The sequence below is a fragment of the Castor canadensis genome, chromosome 6 (genome assembly GCF_047511655.1).
Source record: "Castor canadensis chromosome 6, mCasCan1.hap1v2, whole genome shotgun sequence".
NCBI lineage: Eukaryota > Metazoa > Chordata > Mammalia > Rodentia > Castoridae > Castor > Castor canadensis.
The window spans coordinates 142,110,168-142,131,304 of NC_133391.1; the positions used below are offsets into that span (position 1 = coordinate 142,110,168).

Genomic DNA, 21,137 nt, shown 5'->3' on the forward strand with positions numbered 1-21,137 from the left:
CCATATTTTATTAAAACAAGTTTTATAGCATAAATTAATTTCACACAGGGGTTATATTATGATTTCACATACATGTATATTATGTACTTTGATCAGATTTACCTTGTCTATTACTCTGTTTAACACCAGAAGTGGCTTCTGAGTGCCTTGATGACTGAATATTGGGAAATGAATCCTGGGGAGATAATTCCCTACATGGCTCTGTGCAAACAGAGGGCCCTGGGCTCTCTTCTCAAAGAAGTTCTTTACCTTAAGTCTGCCCATGGATTGGGTCTTGGAAATTCCTGAGATGCCCTCAAGGTTTCTTTTATTTATTTATTTATTCTTTTATTTATATGTGCATACAATGTTTGGGCCATTTCTCCCCCTTCCCCCAACCCTTCCCTCTCCCCCCCTGCCCCCTCCCTCTCCTCTCCTACCCCCTTGCTACCAGGCAGAAATGATTTTGCCCTTATCTCTAATTTTGTTGAAGAGAGAGTATAAGCAATGATAAGAAGGACCAAGGGTTTTTGCTAGTTGAGATAAGGATAGCTATACAGGGAGTTTATTTGCATTGCTTTCCTGTACATATGTGTTACATTCTAAATTAATTCTTCTTGAACTAATCTTTTCTCTAGTTCCTGGTCCCCTTCTCCTATTGGCCTCTGTCACTTTAAAATTTCTGCATTAGTTCCTTTGCATTGAGGACATCAAATGCTATCTTGTTTTTTTTTCCCTTGGGTTTCTTGCCTATCCTCATACCTCCCTTGTGTGCTCTTGCCTCATCACATGATCAAGGTTTCTATCCTATTGTCCTAGTGCAAAGTATTTGTCATTTTTTTAGTGGTGCAAATATCTTCAGCAACTCTACACTCCTTGCTATAACCTTTAAATGCACTTTTTTGGTCATACTCCAAGTTTTACAAAAGTTTTAGCTTTTCTCCTGATTCTTATAAAATTTGACTAAAAACAGCCCATCGTAATTATGCCTGTCCTGAATGCTGTGCTATTTTGAAATTTCCTCTGTCAGATTAACTAGTCCCTCATGTTTAACTCAGCCTCTCAGAGTCTCAGGGCAGGGACAATAGGAGGCCAAATCCTTTGCCATATTGTAACATGGGTGGTGACCTCTAGTCCAAGCCCGTACTGTCTTTATTTCTGTCTGAACCCTCATGAACATAATCTTTACGGTCTGCTGTCTTATTAGCATTCTGGTTTTCTGAGTCCTCATCAGAATTGCACATCAAGTTGAGTTTAGAGCATTCTTGTTTTTTTCTAGCTTCCTTCTCCGAAGTCTTCCAAACTCTCCCTTCAAATTAATTCTAAATGTTTCTGAACCACATCACCAGTTATAGTCACAGCAATGACTCCATCTTCAGTACCAACTTTCTGTATTAGCCAGCTTTCCATCACTGTGACAAAATGCCTGAGCTAAACAACTTATGAGGAGGAAAGATTTATTTTGGCTTACAGTTTCAGAGTCTTCAGTCCATGGTAATTTGACCCTGTTGCATTTGCCCCATAGTATATTGTGACACCAGTACATGTCAAGTGAGGTGTATTTACCTCATGGTATCCAGGAAACAAAGAGAGAGACAGGAAGCAGTGGGGTCCCAATATCCCTTCCAAGGGCACACCACTGATGACCCGATTTTTTCCCATCATGCTCCACTTCTTAAAGGTTTACCACCTTCTAATACTGTCAAGGGAAGGATGTCATGTCTTTAACACATGGACCTTAGTGAGAAATTCTAGACCCAAACCATCATATTATTATAGAATAAAGTTACTTTCCTTTTTCTCTTTGCTTTCCCTGTCATTCTTGTCAAATCCCAGCTGAGGATAATGGAAAGTGGCATTTGCCTCTTACTGTTGACATTCCAGGTGGTGCCTCTTCATTGCACAGGGGACCTGTTAACTTGGGAATAGATCCATGGAGACACTGAAATACAAAGCCGAGTATTTTTTTTTCTTGTCTGCTTTGTTTGTAGTTGGCAAGACTAACAATGTCACATTTTGGTTACATAATAGGATTTTGGTTTTAGAAAGAGCAACACACACCCGAGGCAGACTCTGTTGGTTGCCCACATTTCAAGTCACATTTGATATAAAACAAGTGTGTAAATCTTGTTGCTCCTTGTCAATGACTTGTCTGTCATGGCCTTGTTATCTTGCTGTGGAAAATGATGTGCAAGTAATAAGTTAGGAAAGCTGTATGCCTATATGAGAAGCTCCTGTTTGGAGCTTTGATAGCTGTCTTTGACCATGAAGAAAAGCATTGACTACATACTAAGGATGGCTAAACAGAAAACTTGAAGGACCTTGTCTTCGTGATGCCATCATTTAGGCAATCCTGGGATGACTTTTCACTGGTATTTTTGTTAAGTAATATCCTGTGGCTTAAGCCTAATGGTCAAGTTTTCTACTATTCATAGCTAAACCTATTCCTAATTTAAACAGTATCCTAGTAGGGATTTTCTATGGTCTGGGAGGTTTTCCCCTCAAGAACTTATGCTGAAATTCAATTTTGAAAGTTGTACATTAGTGATATTTGGAGGTGGAGTCTTTGGGATGCAAATGGGATTATATATTAATATATAATATATATTATATATTAAAGGTTGTTTTTCGTAACTATCAGTTTCATACTACAGAAACTCTTACTGTATAATTAAAAGGATAATTTAGTCATATAGGAAGTGGCTTAATCTAATAACACCAAATAAATAGTGAAGACATTTGAATATTGTGTGATGAGAACTAAATAATTTAGCAAATACATAATACATAAATGTGCTTATTTAATTCCATGTCAATTATCTTTAATTGATTCAAATATCCATCCTAATTTGTCATCTTCCTACATCTTTTTTTTTTCACTGTTTAAGGAATTTTTATTAAAGTAAAAATTTTATAATCCAAATTACGTTTCCTTGCTCAGTTATCAATTCTGTTACTTAAAACAGAACCAACATCCTGAGCTATTCCACAGTAAAGAATTACAAAATTAAAGAAAGGAATGCTTTAAATTTTTGTACTTTGCTGAAAATTCTTTTTCCCAGGGTCTATAAAACATTAATTTGTTTTTATATTTTACTATTTTTTTTTGTGTGTTTTTTTTTTGTTGTTTTTAAATCAAGTAATCTAGGACTAGCATTGTTTGCTAGACCTGGCATTTGCTCGGTACATAAGGTTCAAAGTTTCCTTTCCTTTTTTTATTTATTTCATGTTTTGCAATGTTTTTTTTCATAATATTTAAGTTTTTCGATGTTTAGATATTTTTGTTCGGTGAAGCACGAGTTTCTTTTCGTGGTCCCTGATCAATTTAAACAGTTGGAACACCGGTGGCACTGTTAACTGCTTTCTGGGCAGCCTCTTTAGCTTGGTGGGCTTGTAGTACAGCTACAGCTTCATCAACCTTAGAACGGAGAGACTCTGGAGACTCAAGCATATGAAGTAGTTCTGAATTATCAATCTCCAACAACATGCCAGTGATTTTACCAGCAAGTGTAGGGTGCATGGCTTGAATAAGAGGAAACAGCCATTCACCCAACATTTGCTTTTGCTCTCGAGGGGGGAGCAGATGCCAACATGGAAGAAGTCAAACGCTCTTGACCTTGTACATGAACAGCAGGCTGCTGCATGGTGACCTGTGGCTGTGCATTAAGGTGTTGCTGAGGATTGCGGACTCCCGCAGCTTATTTATACTGTGGAACGGTGCGGACAGCAGGAGTAGTTGCGGCGGCAGCAGCTGCAGGACGTGGACCCATTGTCTGTGTTGATGTGTTAGCAACACGCCGTGTGGACATGACTCGTGGAACCTGTGAAGAAGCTGGTCTCATAGTACTAAGTGGTGGTCTAGGAGCGGCTGGGCGGATAGCACCGGGCATATTTTGGAATGGATGAGGTCTGGCATCCGAGCAGTCCAGCGAGGACTTGGTCTTAGTTGAGCAATTTGGCTAGGAGGATAGTATGCAGCACGGTTCCGAGTCTGTGGGATAGCTGCCATGAAGTAACCTGAAGGAGGTGCTGGCTGGTAGGGGTTGATTACAGGGTTGGGCACAGCTCGTACACTCGCCATTCTCTGCATATACTGGTTAGTGAGGTGAGCCTGGCGCTCTTCTTTGCGCTGAGCTAAAGCTACATACAATGGCTTGGTGGCCACAATTCTACCATTCATTTCTGTAACTGCTTTAGTGGCTTCTTCTGGGAAGGAGAAACATACAAAACCAAACCCTTTGCTTCGACCACCTTCCATCATAACCTTTGCACTAGTGATTGTACCAAATGGAGAAAACTCTTTCCGGAGACGTTCATCATCAATACCATCATCAAGATTTTGCACATAAAGATTAACACCCTGGTATCTGGTGATCCTATCTTGTTTCATCTGTTCAAATTTGCGCTTAAGTTCCATCTGCTGCTCCACCTTTTTCTGAGCTCGACCAACATATATTTGTTTTCCATTGAGCTCCTTTCCATTCATTTCATCCACAGCTTTCTGTGCATCTTCGTGCCTTTCAAAGCTTACAAATCCAAATCCTTTGGATTTTTCACTTTCATCAGTCATTACTTTCACACTTAAGGCAGGTCCAAACTTGCCAAAGAGATCCTTAAGGCGCTCATCATCCATGTCTTCTCCAAAATTCTTGATGTAAACATTGGTGAACTCTTTTGCCCTAGCTCCAAGTTCTGCTTCTCATCTTCCTACATCTTATAAGCATAAGTATCTACAGCAAATTTTGAGATGCTGACATTAGAGTGAGTGGAAATATTGATGTCTACATAAAGCAAGAATATATATATATATATATATGAAACTAATTAAGATTGGTAGACGCAAAATGTAAGGATGAAATCTGGAAAAGCAGGCCCCAAAATGATGGATTACTGAAAGTGCATGCTTAAGTTATCTGTGGCCAAAAGAAGGGTTGCTAACCCAATGTCTTTGACCTATCTCTGCTCTACTTTGTTCTTGAGTGAAGAGAAAAGGAATAAGGAAAACCCAGAGGCCATAGGATGCTGATCAGGAGGAAAAGTGTGGAATATGTGAACATGCCATTAACTAGAAAGCTAGTATCTAGTATTTGAACCTCCAATATATATATATATATATATATATATATATATATATATATACTATATATATATAGTATATATATATTTTATTTTTTTCTCAGGGACTGCTCACATATTACTCAGGAATGCCTGGCATTGGCACAGTAAATAAAACATCAAGCTTTTCAATGTTCAAGTGTTGAAACAGCAGTTGTACTGAGGCCAGCACATTCTCATCCTGAATGAAAGCAATCCCTAGTCTTTAAGGAATTATTAGAGGAGGATATTATTTTCTCAGTGACTGAAAGCCAGCTGTGCAGGCCTTTAGTACAGTTTATGCTTCTTCAGCTCCCCTCTCTTCTACCTTTGGCATGCCTACAATTGAATGAAGTGCTTTTCCTGAAATGGCAATAGCTATTATATCCATTAGCTGGAAACCAAAATATTTCCCTAATTGTTTAAAGTCTCATTGTAAAAAGGAAGTTACTATTGATTGGAATAGGAGGAGAAACAATCCTGAGTCCATGATTCTTTTCCTTTTTATAAACACAGTCAGATGAGACTGGCACTTTCAAAGTCATCAAGGTTTTGGTTCACTGCTAGAAGTTTCTTGTCTGGGTTTCTCTGTGCCCTGTCCTTCTGTTTTTATATTTTGTATTTGGTGGACAATTTTTCTCACCTAATTTTTTTTAGGCCTCTTTTAGGTGCTTTGTGGTTTTGCCTTATGTTCAACTTTAAAAAATTATTTTCCAGTATTTTTTAGTGAAACATCTCCAAATCATCTCTTTGTCCTTAAAAAAATTAGCTGGCTAAATTCTCCTCCTTGAATATGGCCCTTCTCTCCCCTCTTCTCCCATAGGTATTTTCAAGCACTAACTTTTGGCCACTACCTGATTACTTGGAGTTCTAATCAGTCATTTTTGAGACGTGGCTTTAACTATGTACTCCCAGTTCCTAGAATAGTGGGCTGGCATTTAGTGGTGATAATGAGTATTTCCTAAATGACTGAATTAATTTAGATGCTATTTTTCTGTAGCTAATAAAAATATACTTTAACCAAACAATTTTACTCAAATTTTAAACCATAATAATATGGTTAAAGTTAAAATGAAGAAATTTGCTGTGATTAGACAATATTTTATTTAGACTCTAGTTCTCTGTGAAATCATTGCTTCCTTCTTAAATAGATCAGCATGTTGTACATTTCTTGAGTATAGAGGAAAATTTTTTTTACTTAAAAAAGTGCCTATAATTTGATGTAATTCCTAATATATATGATAATAGCCGATTAATATTCATCCTATGTTGATATTTCTGAATGGAAGTCACATACAAAGATTAAACCTTTTGTTTTATAAAATATGGCTATCTTATTTACACTAAAAGAAATGTTATCCTGTTCATAAAAACCTTGAAATAGGAGACTGCTATTCCAGAAAATTTCACAGGTGCAATGAAAATTATAGAATAGCCAAAGACTGGATTTAATATGCTGTAAAAGTATACTTGGTAGGCAATATTTAATTTCTCTTATTCGTTAAATATATAGCTTACTGAACTGAGAGAAATTGTTTTATTTGATAATATAAAAGTTTTTATACATATGATTTAATAAAATATTGATTTTTTCAGAAAAGATACAATTCATTTTTACTTGATAATCTCAACAAAGGATAGCCATCAGGTTTGCATACCTTCCATGGTGCAACATTCAAATATTGTCAGTTCCCTATGTGCTTTGAATTACATGGTTGAGTGACCACCAAAATACTTGAAAGAAGAATAAGTAATGGTAGGTTTCCTGATTCCAACTTAGCAGTGATTTCGTGGGAAGGAGATTGGGCCTTTACTGAGCTCTAATAGTAAAAATCTAAAGGATTTTCAGGGTAAGGTTTTTTTAAATGATGCTTAGTTGTTAAACTGATACCATGTGCTCATGTGATTGTCTTTGAGTTTTATGAATTGAATAATCCTTTAGAATAATAAATCTAGAGAAACAAATGACATACCATTTTATCTATTCCCTAGAAAGAATTCCTGGACATATGAGGAAAGATTTATGCAAAAATCAATAAAACGTAATTTGATGCAGTTTTTGGATTACAGTTTTAGAGAAGGTGTCCTGAATGATTCCTTCATGTGTTAGCAATAAGAATGAGCATCTCAGCTGAAATAAAGAATTCCTCTCTTTGTCTTAAAGTACAAGTTATCTGGTGCTCTATAAGTCATTTTTTTGTTCTGTCTTTGCTTGTCCTACCTACTTATAATGTGGCAATTTCCTTGAGGGCAAAGATTGTGTGGTTCAATCCATGTAATAATATCAGAAAACCAGTGGGGTTTCCATGCTCCTAGTATTGAACCAGACAGCCTGATGTTTCAATTTTCCATCTGTTAAAATGGAAAGAAAAAAACCAGATATGCCAAGGTTGATTAAAAAAAATAATTTGTCAATACTTTCTTCTTGAAACTTTGAGGACAGAAATAGGATATTATTCTGGATCTGACCACTACTGTTCTGGAGTGGTTCTTCTGAGAGCTTTCAGTCATGTGGATATGACTCAATCCAACCATGCAGCAGTGCTTATGTTCTGCCACTGTCCTAAGTGCTTGGTAACTCAGTTAAGCCTCACAACAATCCTATGATACAGGCACTAACACCATTCTCATTCTGTGAATGAGGAAACTGAGATATAAATCACACAGGGTAAGGGGCGAGGTTGCATTCAAAACCAGGAAGTTGGAAATATATGCTATAGAGCATATGTTAATTGACTGTTTTAAGAACTTCCTAATATGTCTTAGAATGGCTTCTGACAGTACTAAAGTAATACAGAGCTTCTATTTTAGAAAAAGGACTTTGAATATTATTTTATAAGATAAAATAGTATCCCATGAGGAAGCTGCATCTTGATGGAGCCTCTATGTATGCATGTATGCATGCATGAATGTATATATGTATGTATGCATGCATGAATGTATATATGTATGTGTGCATGCATGAATGTATATATGTATGTATGCATGCATGAATGTATATATGCATGTATGCATGCATGAATGTATATATGTATGTATGCATGCATGAATGTATATATGTATGTGTGTATCTAATCTATCTATTTACTGTGGCAGGCAGAATAATTGAACTGCCCCCACCATGAAATGTTCATGTCCTAATCCCAGGAGCTTGGGAAATGTTATGTTTCATAGCAAAGGGGAATTAGATCACAGATGGAATTTAGATTTCTAATCAACTGATATTAAAATTGAGAGATTATCCTGGATTATCTAGTGGGCATGAAGTAATAACAAGGGTCTTTAATAGTGGAATTGATTTCTCGAAGAAGAAACAATGTTAGAAAGAGACTTGACCAGCCATTGCAGGCTTTCGAGCCCCACACCTAGGATTATGAGCAGCTCCCAAAGGCTGGAAAAAGCAAGGAAGTGGGTTCTTCCCTTAGAACCCACAGACAGCAATGCAGCCCTGCTGAAATCTTGATTTTAGTCTAGTGGGACATGCAGATTTGTGACCTGCAAAATTGTAAGGTTGTGTATTTGTGTTCTTTTTCTTTCTTTCTTTTTGTTTTATTATTATTATTTTTTAGGAGAGAAGATTTTACTATGTAGCTCAGGCTGGTTTCTAATTTACTATGCAGCCAAAGCTTGCTTAGAATTCACACTCCTTCTGCCTCAGCTTCTCAAGTGCTGGGATTACAGGTATGTGTCAGCATGTTTGGCTGTGGTGTCTTCAGCCACTAAATTTGTGATAATTTATATAGTGCCAACAGTTAGCTAGTACATTTACTTTCTTTCTTATTTGCCATAAGTAAAGAGCTGGTAGCTTTTCTGGTAGCCTAAATGATAGGAAACAAAAATATAAGAAGTCTCCTTGTCAAGGAGGAAAGAAGTCAGAATGTTTTTGCTCAAAAATTAATTCCAGTTTTTTGAGATTATTTTCACATGTGCAATGTTTCTTTAAAAATTTTTTTGAGTGCCAAACATATGAGCATAGTTAAAAATGAAAAATTACAGATGTATATATCAAGAAAGCATGCATTTCCTTTTCAAGATTGCTTCTTAAAGCTGTAAGGAGAGAAACAGGATTTTACTTTTGTTTTTATCTTATCACACAAGATTTTTGTCTTATCACCTACTTACCTAGTTTCCTTTCTTAGTGATGCTATTGTTGTCACCTTGTATATGTCCTTTCAGAGTATTTCATGTCTCTCTGAGCTTGTGCTTATGTATGGTCTTTTCTTTCACACAAACAGTAACATATTAGAAACACTGCACCTTTGTATCACACAGACTGTACCTTTGTGTTGATGTCTGTCTTATTCAGAAAGAGTGTCATGGTGGTGGCAAATAAGAAAAAACAGACTATTAATGGAATTGGTAGGAAGGAAACTATTCAAAATTAACCTTTTCATATATGTGCTTCATGATTGGGAACATATCCAAGGGAAAGTGATAGTGATGGTGTATGGTTCATACTAGGCAGGCACTCAAAATGTTTACCTAAGTAATAAATGAATAAAATTGAGGTAGCTGGCTAGCTAAGCTAAGATCTCATTCCTAATCTGTGAGTTCCTTGCATAAATTCATGGGGAAGAGAATATAAACACTGTGGGATGTGAGTTCGGAGTGAATATTGGCTCTTAGATCTTAGATTTTAAATCCCTGAAGCCTGAATGGGAATAGTACAAAGTGGTGTTCAAACCAACCTGTCATTTCAAAGTTGCAAGTGTATCTGCATGAACTGGAGACTTGAATACACATAGAGCAGAAAGTATTCTTCTGTTGGGGAAACCTCAGAGATGGGCTAGTTGGTTTTATAATTGCAGAGCTTAGCCCATAATTAGAAAAGTGAATGTTTGAGAGCTCCAGCTCTTGGTAACTGAAATGCTCTATGTGACAATATGGAAAGGTGTTTATGCTCTAGCCAGAATTGCATCTCTGTAGACCCTGTGCACTTTTTCTTCTCCAAATGGGAATTTATCATAACTGATACAGAAATAGTTACTTATTCTACTGGAAATAATTTATGTATGTTTATTCTTCCCAAGTGAGGCTTAGTACTGTAGGTGATTAATAGCTGAGCCTTGGAGACTAGAAGATGGGGAAGATGACTCAATGCTCAGTATCCAGGATTGGCTAGGGTAAATGATGGATTTTTGGGATTGTAGTTATAACAATACTGCTTCAAGGTACAGGTAATAGAGTATGACAAGATGGAGGAGGGGGCTTTTCACACCACCTTTGTACCAAACTTGACAACATTCTGGCATCAGAGGATTGGAGACAGTATCTTTGGCACGGACATTAGAGTTTTCATGATGGGCGTCCTCAACAGTGGCAGCTGCAGGCTCCTTCCAGAAGCTTTGTAAGCATGGCCATGCATACACCCATACACATCATCATAGATCTATGCATAGTCTTTATTGAGGTGTACCAGGCAGACTGTTTTGCCCCTTGTATATTGTTTATATATTAAAAGAAATAATTGTCAGTAAAATAAAAAAGGGCCAGGCTGAAGTGTGGCTCAAGTGGTAGAGCACCTGCCTATAAGCATAAGGTCCTGAGTTCAATCCCCAATACTGCCCCCCAAAATATAAAATATAAAAAGAGCCTTAATGTTAATAAGCATAACAATATTAATACATACAATTGGATATTTTTTCCCTTATTTATTCAATAGCTTACATTTAATGAGTAGTTACAATATACGAGTTACTATTATGTTTTACATGTATTTGATCATTACCAACAGAAGTTACTAGATAAATAGGGTAAGGAGTTTCTGTCTTTATTTTTTTAAAGCAGAGGTGAGCAACCATCTGCCTCAGATGTTGTAGAGAATATTCCTACATTGGGGGTAATCCAGAATTGGTGATTAGGTGCTTTACCAAGTGTAAGTACTTAGAATTCCACTAGTTCATGATTCACTGCAGTACTGGGTATTTGGAGTGTTCACTAATGTTTTCCAGGGACCAATCAAGACTTGATTATCTCTCTCGCCTGGGTAGTAGTTGGTGTTCATTAGAAACGATAAAGGGAATTCCTGCATACTGCTCTTGCTGCACTGAATCAAGCTCATGATGACCTGATTAGGTCTTTTAGACAGTGACTGGCTGTGATTAAATCAAGTCTTCAAAATTGAAGATACGTAGAGCTTATTTTCGTAAGAGCTCTGAGATTTCAAAATTATACATTTGCAACTGACCTTTTAACCTTTTCTTCAGTATCATCTCTGAGCTAAATAGGAGCTTTAAATGGTAAATTTAGATATCCAGATGTCTTGTAATACAGCTGGTCTGTCAATTAAATTATGCTTGAAAAAATTATTAGAAGAGCAGGATATCATTTCTTTATTAATCAGTGAATTAATCAGATTACCTAAGCGAATATACGATATTAATGTTCTGATAGAGAGAACAGTCAAATGTGGCAACATAGGGGAGAAATGACTTTTAGGGATGGAAGTTTCACAGTAGCAATCATAACCCACCTGTGCTTTGACAGATGAGTAGGATTTCACTAAAGAAAGAAGAGAAAAAGACCAGGTGTTGTGGTTTATGTCTGTAATCACAGCTACCCAGGAAGCAGAGATTGATAGGATCAAGGTTTGAGAGCAGCAAGACCACCTCTTAACTAATAATCCAAGAGTAGTAGCATGTTTCTGTGAGTCCAGGTAGATGGGAAGAGTATATGGAGGAGGATTGCAGTTCAAGGCCAGCCCCATGCAAAAATTCAAGACACTATCTGAAAATAACTAAAGCAAAAAATGATTGGGATGTGGCTCAAGTGGTAGAGTGCCCATTTAGCAAGTGCGAGGACCTGTACCGCCAACTCTGGCACTGGAAAACTGATTTATTCTACTTAGGGAGGTGATATCCTCTGTGACTTGGCACTGTGAAAGTGAATGGTATACTGCAGACTTGGCTTCAGCAGTTCAGTGGTGGTGGTGGGCTTATGTGTGATTGTGTGTGAAAGTGGAATGGTGAGAGGTGAAGTTGTACATACAGCAGCTTGTGAGAAAGGATTTCACCTAGAAGTTAAGCTGAGGATTTTGTTTGTTTTGAGTATTTCTTAACCCATAATTTCAAATCATAGACCATCATTTGAACTCCAGGGATTCTCCAGAAGTAAATACAGATGGCTTGCAACACTTGGACAGAAAGTTGCCTTTATTTGTTTGTTTTCTGAACAGTTAAGGAGGTCAAGTAGGATACCCCTAACAACCAGAACAGCATGCAATTTTCTGCAGCTTTGTGTGGACAGTTGTTCTTCATACACAGGCAATGAAGAGGGGATTGTTGGTTGTTTCTTTTGTCAGCCACATCCGCGTTGAGGAGATAGCGATCAATGTCTGTGCTGTCATGTTTAAATGTGAAGGGAGCTTCCTGCTAAGTCCTCAGGGGTGCTCTTTTGGTGAGCGCCATCTGCAGTGCTGTGTCACATCTCACCTATAACCCATCTCACATCTAACCCAAGCTTTGCTTCTCAGTGGCCCATTTGCTTCATCCCAACCCAAGACCATGAGTGACTTTAAGGCAAGAATCATGCTTTAGGCTTCTCACTGTTAAGATTCTCACATGATTTTTCTATAAGCATTAAGTGCTAGTTGAAGCCATCTGGAGAACCTATGAATAGCTTGACTTTGAGTCTCATTTGTGTTTTGTCACTGACCACTCTTACACTCTGTGTCCAGTTCCATTGTTGTCCTATGCCTAGTTGAAGACTGATGGTCTCAGACCCTTTGTTTTAAGCAGTTGAACAGCAGTCCTTTGATGAAGAAGGCATGGCTTAATTAAAATGTCAGACATTCTTGGGGAGGAATGACCACCTCTATAGACCTTCTCAGTCTACAGAGCTCAGCTTCTCAGCTGTCTGGTGCTTTCTTACAATGAAAAGGCCCCCTTATCGCACACTTTTCCAGCAGAATTTCCAACCTCTGTATCTCATCCATTTTTACCCATCTTGCTGTCCACTCATTGCAGGTCTCGATCCTTGAATCTGACTAATCTGCTAACTTCATCTGAGCCAGGGTTCTGAAGTCTAGAAATTCAATTTGAATTTTACTAGGGTGGAAATAGAGAATTGACTCAGAGAAGAGAGAACATTCTGGAACTTTGCCCTTAGGTTCCCATTGGACCTGGATTCAGAATTCCAAAATCAGAGGAAGCTCAGAGTAACACAGTCACTATTTCCCATCACCCCCATTTTATATGCTCTTCAAGAGAAAAACAGCGAGATGAGGAGCAATTCTCCCAAGCTAGACAGACATTGAAGATAATTAAGTGATTCCTTATCCTCCCACCACTGGCTAGTCATTTATTTTAAAAGAATATGTAGCAGGACACTAATTGTGAAAGAAATAAAAGACATCAAAAGAATCTTAATTAGCTTAAATACTGATTGTTACTGTCAAAATGAGTCAACCTAAAAACACACGTAATTGCACTCTTCCTGTGTTGTGGGAAGCTAAAGATTGGAGAGCCCCATTAAGAGAAAGAGGGAGGGAAGGCCATGTGAGATCTGCCGTAATGAAGAGATGGTTTTTGTTGCTACTAGTCGTGGCATATGACATTTCCTTCAGTGAATACAAAGCATTTGATACCAGGGAGGCTGACAGTCTGCACCACATAATATGTGGGTAACAAGTAGTATATTAACCTTCCTGTTTGACAAATGGGAAGCCAAGTAACTAGAAGTTCTGATGCCAGAATTAAGTGAATAATTGAAATTCAGGGCTGACTAGGAAAAATTGGGAGAGAGGCTGGTTTTTTGCTAAACCCTTTTTCACTCTCCTTGATACTTTTTTTCTGGAGGTACTGGAATTTGAACTCAGGGCCTTGTGCTTGCTAAGCAAGCACTATACCACTTGAGCCATGCCTCTAGGTTTTTTTTGCTTTAGTTATTTTTCAGATAGGGTCTTACATTTTTTACCTGGGATTGATCTTCCTACCTATGTTTCCTGTGTAGCTGGAGTCACAGCCTCACACTACCACCCTGGCTTATTTGCTGGAATGGGGTCTCACTTTTTGCCTAGGCTGGCCTCGAACTGCAATCCTCCCAGTCTCTGCCTCAGGGATTGTGCACCACCACTCCCAGCTCCTGGAAGGTTTTTTTCCTTAAAGGAATTACAGGCATCAGTTACTAGCATGAATCTGGTAGAAGAGAAAGGGAGATGAAACATAATCTGTTTTGGGGCTCCTAAAACACCACCACAGACCTGTTTTGCAGAAGATGAATAACTGAGAACAGGTGAATTAGCAGAGAGCAATTCTGTTTTTTTGTGGTACTGGTAACTCAGGGCCTGCACCTTGAGCCATTCCACCGACCCTCCTCTCCTCCATCCACGGCCTTTTTGTGATTTTTTTTTTTTCCGAGATAGGGTCTTGAAAACTGTTTGCCCAGCTGGCTTCAAACCTCGATCCTCCTGATCTCTGCCTCCTGAGTAGCTAGGATTGTAGGTGGGAGCCACAGGCATCTGGCTTAAGTTTCTTTTGATGACACAAGTGTGAAGGGCTGATCTACAAAGTTAACTGAAAGAGACCAGTACGTGGAGTAGATGTTATAAGAAGTTATTTGAGAAATAGATTATGTCCAGTTTAGAGATTACTGATCAGTAGAATTGATGTCTTAGTTCAATTCAAACACAGTAACCAGAGCTCATTTTTATGTTACCACATATTAAAATAATTCTAATAATTTTTAAGTAGGTATTATTATTATTTTTTTGAAACAGGGTGTTGCTGTGGTGCCCACCTAGGGTGGTCTCAGATGACTCGGCTCAAGTGATTCTTCTGCTTGAGCCTCCTGAGTAGCTGTGACTACAGGTATGCACCACATGCCCAGCTTTAGGTAAGGATTCTTAAACTTGTTTGTCTCACATGTTTTTTGTCAGTCTTGTGAAGCCTATGGTTTTAAAGAAATTTGTGATATATGCTTTTAAAAGACATTTGTTTATTCTACTCATTCATATCTACTTTGATAACAATTTCAGAAGTTCCTACAGATTTCATATCTAATGAATATTAAATACTTATTATCTTTCATAAAAAAGCCATAATACTTATTTTAAATACTTTACATGCATGAGGGTATGGAAATTTATTAGTGTATATGAATTTCAAAAGGGTTTCATTATGATATTTCCATAAATACATATAATGTGCTTAGGTTGAATTCACCCTATTACTCTTTCATATCCCCTCTCTCCTCCTTAAAGAAATCTTACAATGGATTTCCTTATTCTGTTTGCATACATGCATGTAAAGTAATTTTATCATAATTTCACCCCCATTACCCTCTCCTTTTCACCTTCTCCTCCCACTACTTCCCTTTTACATATAGTCCAGGTTTTATACTCATGTCATTCTTTTTTTTTTTTTTGGTCTAGATTCCACATATGAAAGACAACTTGTAATATTTGTCTTTTTCCATCTGGATTATTTGGCTCAACATGATGATCTATAGTTTCATCCATTTTCTCACAAAAGACAAATTTCATTCTTCATTATGGCCAAAGAATACTCCATTGTGTGTGTGTGTGTGTGTGTATTTATATAATCACATTTTCTTTATCCATTCATTGGTTGATGGGCACCTAGGCTGATTTCATAGTTTGCCTATTATGGATAGTGCTGCTATAAACATGGATGTGCAGGAATCTCTATTGTCTGCTGACTTATATTCCTTAAGATATATGCTCAGAGGTGGTATAGCAGGATCATATGATAGTTATGTTTTCAGTTTTTTGAAGAACCTCCATACTGATTTCCCTAGTGGCTGTACTAGTTTCCATTCCTGCTAACAGTGTATTAAGATTCCTTTTCCCCTGCATCCTCTCAAGCATTTGTTGTTTTCTTTATGATTGCCATTCTGACTGAAGTAAATGGAATCTCAGTGTTGTTTTGATTTGTATTACCTTTATAGTAAAGGATGTTGAACATTTCTTTGTGTATCTTTATGTATTTATTTGCCATTTGTACTTCTTTTTAGAACTAACTGTTTAATTCATTTGCCCATTTATTAATTGTGTTATTTGTTCTTTTTGTGTTTAATTTTTTGAGCACTTTATATATTCTGGATATTAATCCTTTTTCCAATGAATAACTGGAAAATATTTTTCTCCCATTCTGTAGGCTGTCTCTTCATTTTGTTGTTTTCTTTGCTGCACAGAGACTTTTTGATTTGATGTAATCCCATTCGTCTATTCTTGCTCTTGTTTCCTTAACAAGGGAGTCCTGTTCAGAAAGTTGTTGCCCTTGTCCATATCTTCAAGTGCTTGTCCTCCACTTTTCTTTTGTAGTTTCACAGTTTCAGGTTTTATATTAAGACTGTTGTTCCATTTTGATTTGATTTTGTACAGGGTGAGAGATGATCTAGTTTCATTCTTCTCCATGTGGACATTTAGGTTTCTCAACACCATTTGTTGAAGAGGTTGTCTTTTTTTAAAATTTTTTTTACAATTTATGTTTTTGGCACCTTTATCAAAAATAAGATGGCTGCAACTCTGGATTTGTTTCTGAATCTCCTAACAAAATAGGTCCATTGGTCTTTGTGTCTGTTCTTGTGTCAGTATCATGCAGTTGTTGTTACTAGGGTTTTGTAGTATAATTTGCAATCAGGTATTGTGATACCTCCAGCATTGCTCTTTGTGCTCAGAATTGCTTTGGTTATTCTGAGTCTTTTGTGCTAACCTATGAAGTTTAGTATTTACTTTTCCATTTTGTGAAAATTACATTGTAATTTTGATGGGGATTGCATTGAATATGTAGGTTGCTTTCAGTACTGTAATAGCCATTTTCACAATATTAATTCTGATCCATGAACATGGAAGGTCTTTCCATATTCTAGTGTCTTCTTCAATATCTTGCTTTCATTGTAGAGAACTTTCACCTCATTAGTTAGGCTTATTCCTAGGTGTTAATTTTTTTAAGTGATTGTGCATGAGATTGCTTTCCTGATTTCATTCTTAGAAAGTTTGTTATTGGCGTATAGAAAGCTAGTGATTTTTGTATATTGAATTAATGTGATATTTTACTGGAAGTGTTTATCAGTTCTACAAGGTTTTTTTGTTGGTGTCTTTAATGTCTTTTAAGTATAGTATCCTATTATCTGCAACTAGGAATAATTGGACTTCATCCTTTTGTATGTGTATCCCTTTAATTATCTTACTTTATTGTTTTGGCTAAGAATTCTAGCACTAACTATTTTGAGTAAGAGTGGAGACAGTAGACACCCTTGTCTTTTCAATTTTTTTATTCACTTATTCATATGTGCATACACTGTTTGGGCTATTTCTCCCTCCTACCCCCTGTCCCCTCGCTCTTCTCTCCACCCCCACTCGCTTGCAGACAGAATCTGTTCTGCCCTTATCTCTAATTTTGTTGAAGAGAAAGTATGAGCAATAGTAAGAAAGACAAAGCACTTTTGCTAGTTGAGAATAGGATAGCTATACAAAGAGATTCCTAGCATTGCTTCCATGTTCAAATGTGTTACAACCAAGTTGATTCATCTTGACCTGACCTTTTCATTAGTTCCTGATCCCCTTCTCATGTTGACCTCTGTTGCATTCAGGTTTCTGTATTAGTTCCTCTGCAGTGGGGACATCAAATACTCTCATGTTTTGGGTTCTTACCTATCCTCATACCTACCATGTGTGCTCTCCCCTTATCATGTGACCAAGTTCAACTACATTGCTGTATTTTCCCTAGACCTAAAGTCTGCATTTGAGGGAGAACATAGGATTTTTGGTTGTCTGAGCCTGGCTCACTTCGCTCAGAATGATATTCTCCATTTCCATCCATTTACTTGTGAATGATAAGCTTTCATTCTTCTTCATGGCTGAGTAAAATTCCATTGTGTATAAATACCACATTTTCTAGATCCATTTGACAGTAGTTGGGCATCTTGGCTGTTTCCAAACTTGTCCATTGTGAATAGCACTGCAAGAAACATAGGTGTGCAGGTGCCTTTGGAGTAACTTGCATCACATTCCTTTGGTTATATCCTCAGGAGTGGGATTGCTGGATCATATGGCAGATCCATGTTTAGATTTTTAAGACGCCTCCATATTTTTTTTCAGAGTGGTTGCACTAATTTGCATTCCCACCAGCAGTGTACCAGGGTTCCTTTTCCACACATCCTCGCCAACACCTGTTGTTAGTGGTGTTTTAATGATGGCTGTTGTAACAAGGGTGAGGTGGACTATTATTGTGGTTTTGATTTGGATTTCCTTTATGGCTAGAGATGGTGAGCATTTTTTCATGTGTTTTTGGCCATTTGATTTCTTGTTTTGAGAATGTTCTGTTTAGTTCAGTTGCCCATTTCTTTATTGGTTCATTGATTTTGGGAGAGTTTAATTTTTTAAGTTCCCTGTATATTCTGGTTATCAGTCCTTTGTCTGATGTATAGCTGGCAAATATTTTCTCCCACTCTGTGGGTGGTCCCTTTAGTTTAGAGACCATTTCTTTGTTGTGCAGAAGCTTTTTAGTTTTATGAAGTCCCATTTGTCCATGCTTTCTCTTAGTTGCTGAGCTGCTGGGTTCTATTGAGGAAGTCCTTGCCTATACCTATTACTTCCAGAGTGTTTCCTACTCTTTCCTATACCAACTTTAGAGTTTTGGGTTTGATATTAAGGTCCTTGATCCATTTTGAGTTGATACTAGTACAGGGTGATAAACATGGATCTAGTTTCAGGTTTTTGCAGATGGCTAACCACTTTTCCCAACACAACAACATTTGTTGAAGAAGCTGTCTTTTCTCCATCGTATATTTTTAATGCCTTTGTCAAAAATAAGGTGGGCATAGTTGTGTGGCTTCATATCTGGGTCCTCTATTCTGTTCCACTGGTCTTCATGTCTGTTTTTGTGCCAGTACCATGCTGTTTTTATTGCTATTGCTTTGTAATATAGTTTGAAGTCAGGTATTGTGATACCTCCAGCATTGCTCTTTTTGCTGAGTATTACCTTGGCTATTCTCGGTTTCTTGTGTTTCCAAATGAACTTTAGGGTAGATTGTTCAATCTCTGTGATGAATGTTATTGGGATTTTGATGGAAATTGCATTAAACATGTAGATTACTTTTGGTAGTATAGCCATTTTTATTATGTTGATTCTACCAATCCATGAGCATGGGAGATCTCTCTACCTTCTGTAGTCTTCCTCAATCTCTTTCTTCAGGGGTTTATAGTTTTCCTTGTAGAGGTCATTCACAACCTTTGTCATATTTACTCCTAGGTATTTGATTTTGTTTTGAGGCTATTGTAAATGGAATTGTTTCCATATATCCTTTCTCAGTTTGTTTGTTATTGGTGTATAGAAAAGCTAATGAGATTCCAAGATGGCGACTAGAGGGAGGAAGCAGAAAGCGAGCCTCCTATAATGAAATCTTGGAGAGACGCTGGAGACACACTATGCAGGCATAATCACTGAGAAGAGGCATAACTTTGACTCCTCCACACCTCCAGCCAGCGCAGAGAATCTCCACTTCATGTTAAACGGAGAAACCCAGAGGGCCCCCGGGCTGCCAGTCGCCGGCGCCCAGACAGCTTGGGAACACGTGGACCAGGTGAGCTTCACGGTACGCGGTACTCCCACAGACAACCCTGGGCCAGAGCAGCATAGCCCCCCTGGACAGACCAACCTCCACCCGGGAAAAAAAGAGAAGCTAAGTAATAAGCAATAAGCGCAATAAAGACACGAGGAAAAGAGGGTGGGGCACACTGAGCACTGAAGATTGGGGGAAGGGAATCCTTCCCAGGACTGTAAATAAACAAGCCAGCCTGGCCGGAGAGCCTCTGGGGGGAGCGGGGGTGTGCACCCAGCAACCAGGTGCAGGAAAGCTTGTGAAAGTGGCAGTGGGAGAAAAACTGCACAGGAGAGGGGGGAAGACCCACCTCCCTCATGAACTGTAAATAAACACGCAGGCCTGACAGTGCGGGTGCAGTGTCACTTTTCCCAGTGTGCTTGGAAAGGGGAAAGCTTGTAGCAGAGGCTCACGCACAGGAAAAATCTGAGCAAACAAAGCCTGTAGGGCCAGGTGAGTGCTAAGCTCACCCCAGAGATCTGCATAAATAACGCCTCCAGCAACAGCAGGCTGACAGCAGCGGGTAGGCAAGCCACAGCTGCAGATACCATTCTCAGAACTGTCTCCAGACTCTTTTTTTTCTTTTTCTCCCTACCTTTGATGAGAGAACAACCTAATTACACCTGCAAGCTGAAAAACTTATTGAAGCTGTATTGCATTTGAACTTGGGACACTTAGTGGGGTTTTTTTTTGTGCGTGTGTGTGTGTAGTTTTGTTCTTCTTTATGCATCCCCTTTGATGAGACAACTACAGAACAACATCTGAGGCACCATCTCCAGGATTGGAGACTGAGACGGACACCCAAATTATTAAGACTGAAACTTCATTGCATTTGAACTTGAAGGTTTTTTGGTTTTTTTTTAAATTTTCTATTTTTTCATTTTATTTTAATACATTTTTACATATAGATTTTTCTTTCATTTACTTATTTTTTATTTTTATTCTTATCTTTATTTTTTTATTTTTAATTTTCAACCCTCTCTCTGTCTCTCTAATGTCTGTTCATCTTACTTTCAATTAGTACACTAAAGCTCCCTGTTTATACCTTTGAAACCTTCTTGTCTGATACCTTGTTCTGTTTTCTCCTTCCAGGCTGTGTATTTGTTTTTCCCATTTCTTTAACTTCTTGCTTTCCATCTCAGCTCACCCTTCCATTCTAAATATTACCATTGTTATTATTACAAGCTAGAAAATACTTAATTGCACACAGTACAGGGACAGTAACAACACCAAAGACAATGACGGGAAGACAGAAAAAACAGGGAAACCAGTTTCCCCACAGCAAAAACTTAGTACAGGAAACAGAGGGGAATGAAGAAAACAGAAACTCAGATCCAGACTCCAACAAAATGAAGATAAACTATGCCAAAGGACCCAATGAAGCCCACAAATAATTTAAAAGAAGATATACTACAGGTACTCAATGAGAATTTTATAGAGATGATACTGGATAGGGTCAACCAAAATGTACAGGAGACACTCAAGAAATTCCAAGACAACAA

At 37.9% G+C, this 21,137-nt stretch overlaps 1 pseudogene; it reads right to left on the bottom strand.

Annotated features, from left to right (window-relative positions):
• Nucleotides 1-3,028: 3,028 nt before the first annotated feature.
• Nucleotides 3,029-6,738, bottom strand: LOC109695661 (polyadenylate-binding protein 1 pseudogene; annotated as a pseudogene).
• Between the last annotated feature and the right edge of the window lie 14,399 nt (nucleotides 6,739-21,137).